General features: G+C 38.2%; 1 pseudogene; it reads right to left on the reverse strand.

Annotated features, from left to right (window-relative positions):
• Positions 1-268: 268 nt before the first annotated feature.
• LOC109376843 (redox-regulatory protein FAM213A pseudogene) lies at positions 269-948 on the reverse strand (annotated as a pseudogene).
• Between the last annotated feature and the right edge of the window lie 9,465 nt (positions 949-10,413).

Here is a 10,413-nt window from a genome sequence, read left to right on the forward strand (position 1 = left end):
TGTTTATAATGAGGTCCACTTTGAGCATCATATTTTCCAGATTTTAGCTGAAGTAACCCTCACTCATTTTTTAGATTTTTATCACTCTTGTTTGGAGGCTATTTTGTCTTATTGAGCCTAAACAGAGTACAATATTAAAATACATGAATGATCTATACTGAGAATATGGCATAAGTGGGTTTCTAGCTCTTCAGGGACATAAGTGGAAACATAATGTCCTGTGAACAGAGGTGAGTGCCCCTAGTTATCCCTGAGCTGGGCAGTTTCACACAATTATTTTTTCTCTGAGGCTGATGAAGTCTGTGGTTTGATCTTCCTAGCAGCTTCCAGAACAGAAACTGGTTTTACCTTATCTCCAAATTCTTTTTCTCGGTGCTCAAGAAGAATGCCCTGCTTTCCTGATCCCACGACAAAAACTCCCCTGCGGATGAAGTCTTCGCCTTCCAGGTTTCCAGAGAAGCCTCCATTCCGGGCCTGGAAGAAGTTGTTCCAGACACCCAGCCGGACAATCCCATAAACATCATCCTCTGCCTTTGGGGACTGTAGAATATTTTCTTTTCGTCCAGGAAGATTTCTCCTTTGAAATAAGGCTGGAAGTCCTTCACTTCAGTCTTGATCTGTTCCTTCACCACTGCATAGAGGGGGACACCCAACTCGTCCAACTTGGGCTTCAGGGAGGACAGACCTGCAGCCTCCTCTCGACAGAGAAAACAGCCTGGCCTTCGCACCGCCATTATCACAGCTCCATTCTTTTCCCAGAGCTCCTTTGCTTTGAAAGTCCTTGGTTCCTTCTCCAGTGTTTTCAGGTCTATTTCCTCCAGATACTCCAGGGTTGCTTGCTGGGGCTTGGACAGAAATACGTCTGTGTTGGCCAAGAGAAATGCCACTGGCAGCAGACCCCAGGGCCCCTGCACCAATCGACCTCATTCCCATGGTGAAGAAACTCGGATCCTGAGCCAAGGCGGAGCCCGCCTTCACGGAGTTCACGTGCCTCGCAGAGCAGCACGTCAGGCATGCACTTGCCCCCCGCCGACCTTCTCTGGTGCCCGACGCAGGGAGTTGGAAGACCAAACCTTCCCCCGCCCCATGTGTCGAGGGGTGGACCCCGTGCCCTGTTTCTTCTTTTTTTATGTTATATATTTCATGTTTTGGTTTTCCTTTGTTGCTACCATTAAGTTTATGTAAAAGAAAGTTTCATATTTAGAGTGTTCCATTTTCTTCAGCATGCTTCCTTTCTCTATTCCCTTGTTCTAGCTCAAACCTTTAGTCTCTCCCCTCTTATGTTTTTGTTGTCACAAATTATTCTTGTTTATGCTGTGAGTCGATTGTTGCACTGCAGTAGCAAGTTGTCTTTTTTCCTTTTTTTGGTTAAGTGTTTTTTTCTTCTTTTTACCCTGTATGTTATGTTTAAGTGTATAGTGCCTTTTTTGGTGTAGGGTTGGCCATTTCATTTTCTGTCTGTCTATTCATAATACTACTCATGGTTTTGTATTCTTTTGCTTTTTTGTTTCAGGTCGAATTTCCTCCTTCAATATTTTTCATAGTGCAGGTCGTGTGTTAAAAAATTCCCTCACCTTCTGTATATCTGGAAAGGTCTTTATTCCTCTTTCATATCTAAAGGATATCTTTGCTGGATATATTATTCTTGGCTCATAATATTTCTCTTTTAATAGTTCAAATATGTGATTCCAATTCCTCCTGCCTTGTAGAGTAAAAATCTGATGATAATCTAATGGGCTTTCTTTTGTAGGTTAATGTCTTCTTTTCCCCGGCTGCTTTGAGAATTCTTTCTTTGTCATTAATTTTTGACAGTTTCAATACAATGCACCTTGGAGAAAGCCTGTTGGGATTGAGGTGTTCTATTTGCTTCTTGGATTTGAGGAACCAGTTCTTTACACAAGTTTGGAAAGTTCCCATCCACTACGTGTTTGAATGTATTCTCTGTTCCCTTCTCCCTTTCTTCTCATTCTGTATTCCTATTATTTTTGTATTGCTGTTTCTGATGGAGTCAGAAAGTTCATGTAAAGTTCTTTCATTTCTTTTAACTCTCAAGTCTCTTTCTTTTTCAATCTGTGTTATTTCCAAATATCTATCTTCAGTGTCACTGATTCTTCCCTCTACCTGGTAAGCTCTATTACTTAAGCTGCTTATTTCATTCTTCATTTCGTTTATTAAGTTATTCATCTCCAGAAATTTTATTTGGTTCTTTTTAAAATTTTCAATCTCTTTGGTAAAATGTTTAGTTTTTTCTTTGACTGTGTTTCTGAGTACATTAAACTGCCTGTCTGTGTTTTCTTGCATCTTGTTGAGTTTGTTAAAAATTGCAATCTTGAATTCTCTATCATTTGAGTCACATATTTTCACATATTTAAGTTTATTTTCTGGTGACTTTTCAATTTCTTTCTGAACTATCTTGTTACCTTGGTTATTCATGGCAATCAATGAATTATTATTTCTCTTCCTAGGCATCTACAGGAGTAGGTTATGCAACAGGTTGTTCGAAAGAGGTCTTTCTTTTTCTTTTCAGTAGGTCTTTCAGGAGTGCTTTATTTTCTCTCCCACTGCAGCCTTTTATTCTCTCACACACTGTAGTGTTCTATTTTCTCTGCACTCTTCTGGGTTCTCTCACACAATAGGGGGATTCCCTGGAAGGCAGGCTTCTCTTCTGTGAGAAGGTCACCTGGGTCTCAAGGCACCACTTCTGTTGGGGGATGAAGAGAGCTTCTGATGTTCCAAAGCTCTTCCTGCACCAGATTCAGGGCCTGTGTGTTTCAGCAGCTCTGTTTACCCCTGCAAGGATCTATCCAGATAGGTGGGGACAGGGATGGTGTGGGTTGTGAAAGGTGTTTCCAACCAATGGCAGCAACCACCAGCACAGCCCACCTTTCACTCAGGGTTCTCTCCTATTTGCCAGAACTAGTTGAGCTGTGAGTCCATGGCTGTGGGCTGCAGTTCACAGTACTGCAAATGTTCTGGTTTTGTTTGTTTTTATCTGACAGTGCTAATGCCTGGCTTCTAGTACAGTGTTGGTGGGAGTGGGTGGAGCTCTGGGAGGGTGAAGAGCAGGCAGCTAGGCTCAGTGCCTATGCTTTCCATCCTCTTCTTGGCAGTGAAGGCCTAAACCACCATTTTAAACCTTCTTCCCTTAGTCTTTCTACTTTGGTCTCTGCTGTGAACATTGGGCTCAGCCGTGTTACATGCTGATTCCTCAGGCGGGACTGCAGGCCATAAGGAAAGTGCTAGAAGTCCGAATTCTTCCTTCTTCCTTGACTACGGTAGCTTTGGAATGCAGGAAGCTCAGAGCTCTGGGCTTCAGTCTGTGCTTCTCCTGCGGCTCCACATGGCCAGCATCTCTGAACTTCCCTCTTCCTTGCTCCCCCACTCACACAATTTGCCCACCTTTAGATGATTTCAGTTGCGTGTCTCTTATACTTGCATGTCTGCCTAGGAGGGAGTCCTTTGTGGAATTATAATTATTCAGTTTATTGTACATTCCAGGGGAGGTTTCAAGAGGCTCACCTCACGCCGCCAATTTTGTGATGTCATCTTCTTTTTTCTTCTCCTCTACATTTCCTCTTTCTTTATGTTTTTTGTATTGATTTTTTAAAATGTTTTTTGTTTTGTTTGTTTTTTTGGATTTTTTATATTTTTGTTTGTGTTGAATGTTGGTTGTCAGTTGTTTTTAATATGTGAGTGTATTTGTTTTGTTGTTGCTGTTGCTGTTGTTGTGCTTGTAAGTTTGTTTTATTCTGAAATTACCCTGCATGAGAGCACAGCCCAAGAGGCACAAGAATCAACACACCCATAGGTCAACTCCAGATAAAACATAGTATTACCATTTTTTACCTACAATTGACACAGCCAAAAGGAATTCTCTATAGGCACAAGAGCCCACAAGGTCCAAGACTCATCTGAGTGGCCAATTCTCACACAGCAGCTCATACACTGTGGGAATAGGTAATTCTCACAATTATTCAGCTTGGGAGTCAATCCTACCTACTGACAAGTGAAAAGCAATTAAAGCTCAATTTCAACAGGAGAATACAACAGAAGGGACACCTCTAAATAAATGAACAGGAGAACAGGAGACTGTGAAATTTGAATATAAATGACACATACTAAATAAGACCACCCAGCAAAGGCTGAGAGACATATGAGATCTACATAATACATTGAATCAAAGACAGAGCAATAGCCAGAATGAGGAAACAAAGAAAGATGTCCCAAATAAAAAAACAGAAGAAACCTCCAAAAATGGAACTAAATGAAACAGAGGCAACCAACCTATCAGAGACAGAGTTGAGAACAATGATTACAAGAATGTTTATGGAACTTAATGAGAATCTCAATAAAGATATAACAAACATAAAGAAGGATACATAAAGCATAAAAAATAACCAGTCAGAATTAAATAATACAATAACTGAAATAAAGAACACACTTGAAGTAGTTACCAGCAGATTAGATGAAGCAGAGGATCAAATCAGCAATTTAGAAGAGACGATATCAGCCATTATCCAATTGGAACAACAAAAAGAAAAAGAATAAAAACATTGAAAATAGTTGAAGAGACCTGTGGGAGAACATCAAGCACAACAATGTGCAGCATAGGAATACCAGAAGGAGAAGACAGGGAGCAAGGGATTGAGGACATATTTGAAGAAATAATGACTGAAATCTTCCCTAAACTGGTGAAGGACATCGGCATACAAGTCCAGGAAGCACAGAGAGTTCCAAACAAGAGGAACCCAAACAGGCCCACACCAAGAAACATCATAGTTAAAATGGCAAAGGTTAAAGTCAAAAAAATAATTCTAAAAGCAGCAAGAGAGAGATAGACAGTGAGTTACTTACAAGGGTACTCCCATAAGACTATCAGCTGACTTTTCTACAGAAACTTTGTAAGCCAGAAAGCAGTGGAAGGAAATATTCAAAGTGATGAAAAATAAAGGCCTACAACCTAGATTGCTTTACCCAGCAAGGCTATCATTTAAAATTGAAGGAGAGCTAAAGAGCTTCCCAGAAAAGAATAAACTAAAGGAATTCATTTACCACCAAGCCACCATTGCAGGAAATGTTAAAAGGGCTTATTTAAACACAAGAAAGATTAAAATGAACTAATTAATGAAGATCAGAAATACAAATAACAAAATGGCAATAGCTATGTACCTATAAATAATCACTTTATATGTAAATGGATTAAATGCTCCAATCAAAAGACATAGGGTGGATGAGTGGATAAGAAAACAAGGCCCTTGCATATGCTGTATACAATAAATTCATCTCAGATCAAAAGACACATACAGGCTGAAAGTAAAGGGCTGCAATAAGATACTTCACGCAAATGGAAATGAGAAAAAAGCTGGAGTAGCAAAATTTATATTTGACAAAATATACATTAAAATAAAGAATATAATACAAGACAAAGAAGGGCACTAGATAATAATAAAAGGATTGATTCAGCAAGAGGACATAACCCTAGTGAACAGCTATGTACCCAACATAGGAGCAACTAAATATATAAAATAGATATTGACTGACATAAATACATAGATCAGCAGCAATGTTATCATAGTAGAGGACTTCAACACACCAATGACACCAAGGGAAAGATTTTCCAGACAGAAAATCAAATTTGAAACAGTGGCCTTAAATGACACAATAGATGAGTTGGATTTAATAGATGTTTTTAGAATATTTCACCCCAAAGCTGCAGAATATACATTCTTCTCAATGGCACATGGAACATTTTCCAAGATAGACCATATATGAAGCCACAAAACAAGTCTCAATAAATTTCAGAAAATTGAAATCATATCAAGCATCTTCTCTGACCATAGTGCTATGCAACTGGAAATCAATTACAAGAAACAAAAACTGGAAAACACACAAATACATGGAGGCTGAATAACGTTACTAAATAGGGAGTAGGTCAAAACTGAGATCAAGGAGGAAATCAAAAGATACCTCAAGACAAATGAAAACGAAAACACAATGACCCAAAATCTATGGGATGCAGTGCAAGCAGTTCTAAGAGGAAAATTAATAGCAATGCAGGCCTACCTAAAAAAAAAAAACAAGAAAAATCTGAAATTAACAGTCTATCCTTATCCCTAAGGGAACTGGAAAAAGAACAGCAAAATAAGCTCAAAGGAAGGACAAAGAAGGAAATAATCAAGATCACAGCAGAAATAAATGAAATAGAAACCAAAAACAAAGACATACAAAAGATTAATGAAACCAAGAGCTTGTTTTTCGAGAAGATAAAAAAAAATTAACAAACCTTTATCCAGATTCATCAAGAAAAAGAGAGAGGGGACCCGAATTAATAAAATCAGAAATGAAAGAGGAGAAGTGACAACAGACACCACACAAAACAAAAAAATTAAGAAAATACTATGATCAAATATATGCCAACAAATTAGACAACCTGGAAGAAATGGAAATTTCCTAAAAGCATACAACCTTCCAAGGCTAAATCAAGAAGAAATGGAAAATCTGAATAGACTGATTACTACCAGTGAAATTGAATCTGTAATCAAAAAGCTCCCAACAAATAAAAGCTGAGGACCAGATGGCTTTACAAGTGAATGTTACCAACCATTCAAAAAATAATTAATACCTATTCTCCTCAAACTATTCCAAAATTCCAGAAGGAGGGAAGGCTCACAAACTGTTTCTACGAGGCCACTATCACCCTGATCCCCAAATCAGACAAAGATATTAAAAAAAGAAAACTACAGGCTGATATTCCTAATGAACATAGATGCAAAAATCCTCAAAAAAATATTAGCAAAAAGAATTCAGCAGTACTTTAAAAATATCATACACTATGATCAAGTGGAATTTATTCCTGGTATGCAAGGTTGGTTCAATATAAGCAAATCAATTAATGTGATACACCATATTAACAAATGAAAAATAAAAATCATATAATCATATGAATACATGTAGAAAAAGCATTTGACAAAATCCAGCAGCCATTTATAGTAAAAACTTATAGCAAAGTGGAAATAGAGGGATCATATCTCAACATAATAAAGCAATATATGATAAACCACAGCTAACATCATACTCAATGGAAAAAAGCTAAAACAATTTCCTTTAAGATCAGGAACAAGACAAGGCTGCCCATTTTCACCACTTTTATTCAACGTAGTTCTGGAAGTTCTAGCCACAGCAATTAGACAAGAAAATGAAATAAAAGGCATCCAAATTGGAAAAGAAGGAAGTAAAATTGTCATTATATGTAGATGACATGATACTATATTAGAGAATCCCAAAGACTCCACCAAAACACTGTTAGAACTGATAAACTAATTTAGTAAGGTATCAGGATTCAAAATTAATATTCCAAAATCAGTTGCATTTGTATACACCAATAATAAACTACCAGAAAAAGAATTCAGGAAATCAATCCCATTCACAATTGCTTGAAAAGCAACTAATTATCTAGGAATAAATTTAACCAAAGAAGTAAAAGAGCTGTACTCAGGAAATTATAAGACACTGAAGAGAGAAATAGAGAAGATACAAATAAATAGAAATATATAACCTGTTCATGGATAGGAAAAGCAATATAGTTAAAATGTCAATACTACCTAAGGCAATATATAGATTCAATGCAATTCCTATCAAACTACCAAGTATATTTTTCTCAGAAATAGAGCACATAATCCTAAAATTTATATGGAAGCATAAAAGACCCTGAATAGCCATGGAAATCTTGATGAATAAGAACAAAGTTGGAGGTATCATGCTACCCGACATCAAAGCATACAACAAGACTATAGTAATTAAAACAGTATGGTACTGGCATAAAAACACACACACAGATCAATGGAACAGAATAGAGAGCCCAGAAATAAACCCATCCGTATATGGTCATTTAGTCCATGACAATGGAAGCAAGAATTTGCATTGGAATAAAGATAGCCTATTTAACAAATAGTGCTGGAAAAATTGGACTGACACGTGCAAAAAAAATGAAAATGGACCACCTACTTACATGATATATGAGAACAAATTTAAAATGGATTAAACACTTAAATGTAAGACCAGAAACCATAATACTCCTAGAAGAAAACAGGGAGTAAATTAGCAGACATTACCTTCAGTAATATTTTTACTGATATATCCCCTCAGGCAAGGGAAATAAAAGAAAAAGATAAACATGGGATTACATCAAAGTTAAAAGTTTTTTCATAGCAAAGAAAATCATCATTAAGACAAAAAGGCAGCCTACTGAATGGGAGAAGATATTTGCCAATGATATGTCTGATAAGGCATTAATATCCAAAATTTATAAAACTCACATGCATCTCAACACCAAAAAACCAACAACCCAGTTAAAAAATGGGCAGAGAATATGAAGAGGCATTTCTCTAAAAAGGACATATGGATGGCCAACAGGCATATGAAAAAAATGTTCAACCTCACTAATTATTAGATAAATGCAAATAAAAACCAAAATGAGATACAACCTCACTCCAGTCAGAATGGCTACCATCAATAAATCATCAAACAAGTGTTGACGAGGTTGTGGAGAAAAGGGAACCCTGGTGCACTGTTGGTGGGACTGCAGATTGGTGCAGCCATTATGGAAATAAGTATGGAGGTATCTCAAAAAACTGGAATTGGAACTACAGTATGACCCAGCAATTCCACTTTTGGGTCTCGATCCAGAGAAACCCAAGATGCTAATTCGAAAAAAAATATATGCACCCCTATGTTTATTGCTGTGCTATTTACAATAGCTAAGACTTGGAAACAACCAAAATACCCATTGGTAGGTGACTGGATTAAGAAACTGTGATACATTTATACAGTGGAGTATTACTCAGCTATAAAGAAGAATGAAATCATACCATTTGCAACAATATAGATGGACCTAGAGACTATTATGTTAAGTGAAATAAGTCAGTCAGAGAAAGACAAATACCATATGATCTCACTTATATGTGGAATCTAAAAAACTGAATGAATGAGCAAAGTAAACAGAAATAGTCTCAGAGATATACAGGAAAAACTGATGGTTGCTAGTTGGAAAGGGGGTGGGGATGAGGGAGAAGGGGAAGGGATTAGACAGCATAAGTAGGTAACTACAATATTGCACCAGGAATATGAAAGACAGTTTGGGAAATATAATTAATAATGCTGTAAATATTTTGTAGGGTGTCAGATAGTCACATGTCTTATTAGGGAGACCACTTCATGGATGGGGTAGAGGCTTGATCACTGCACTGTACACCTGAAGCTGATATTGTATAATATTGTATGTCAACTATAATTGAATATATATATATAGTCACGGGACGTGGAGTATAGTGTGGGAGTGGAGTCAATGGAATTGTAATAGATATGTATGATATTGGAGGGGAGTGAGGCGGCAGTTTGGGGGAGGGTATTTGTCACTTTGAGGGGTAAAAAGTATAACTATTGCACTGTGTTGTACAGCTGAAACTAATTTTTTAAAATGTTTATTTCACAATAAAAAATGTAAATAAATTCCTGAAAAAAAACACAAATGTGGAAGGACCTTGTAGTGACAGGAGTTGATCAGAACAAAATAGACTGGCAACCCAACGTGGTCCTGTTAAAACTTTGGAAGCAGCTGCGCCAGGATCAGCAATTCAGGCAAAACCCCAAGGGGAAGTCTGGGAGGGTGCAGCTGTGTCCCTTTACGACTTCATGCAACTGTCCAAAAACACCTCCTTCCTGTTTGACTAAGGGAGGGGCCAAGGTACCCGGTTGGAGGGCATGAGCAGACACCGGAGGCATCATTTGAAACTGTCCATACATTGGTCCTCTTCTAATGGGCAGAGATTTGGCCCTGGTTTATACCGGTGCAGACTGCAGCCTGATTTATAGAAACCCAGAACTGTTCCCCAGACCAGTAATTGCCATTGATGGCTGTGGTGGAAAGGTTATTAAGGTGAAGGCTATCTCCTTACCTCTGGGTATAGGTAGACTGCTCCCCATTTTACACAGTACATGTCTCCCCTATACCTGAGTACATTCTAGGGGTGAACCTGTTGCATGGCCTCAGCTTGCAGACCTCGGTTGCAGAGTTCTGTCTGGGTCTGGGTGGTGAAAACAGCCATATTCATCACCCCCCCTCAAGTGCTGCCACAGCTCTGGCATGTGGTCACAGTGCGACAGTACCTCCTGCCAAGGGGGTATGAGGAGGTTGGCCGTAAGGTGTTAGAACTGGAGAAAACACATATCGTGAAGCCAACACACAGCCTATTTAACTCCCCAGACTGGTCAGTAAAGAAGCCAGATGGGATGTGGTGAATGACTGTGGATTATAGAGAAATGAATAAGGTGACACCACTTCTGCATGCTGCAGTACCTTCAATCCATGATTTGATGGACTGGTTGACTGTTTGCCTGGGCATGTACCACTACCTA

The sequence above is a fragment of the Hipposideros armiger genome, unplaced genomic scaffold (assembly GCF_001890085.2).
Source record: "Hipposideros armiger isolate ML-2016 unplaced genomic scaffold, ASM189008v1 scaffold_1220, whole genome shotgun sequence".
In the NCBI taxonomy this organism is placed as follows: Eukaryota; Metazoa; Chordata; class Mammalia; order Chiroptera; family Hipposideridae; genus Hipposideros; species Hipposideros armiger.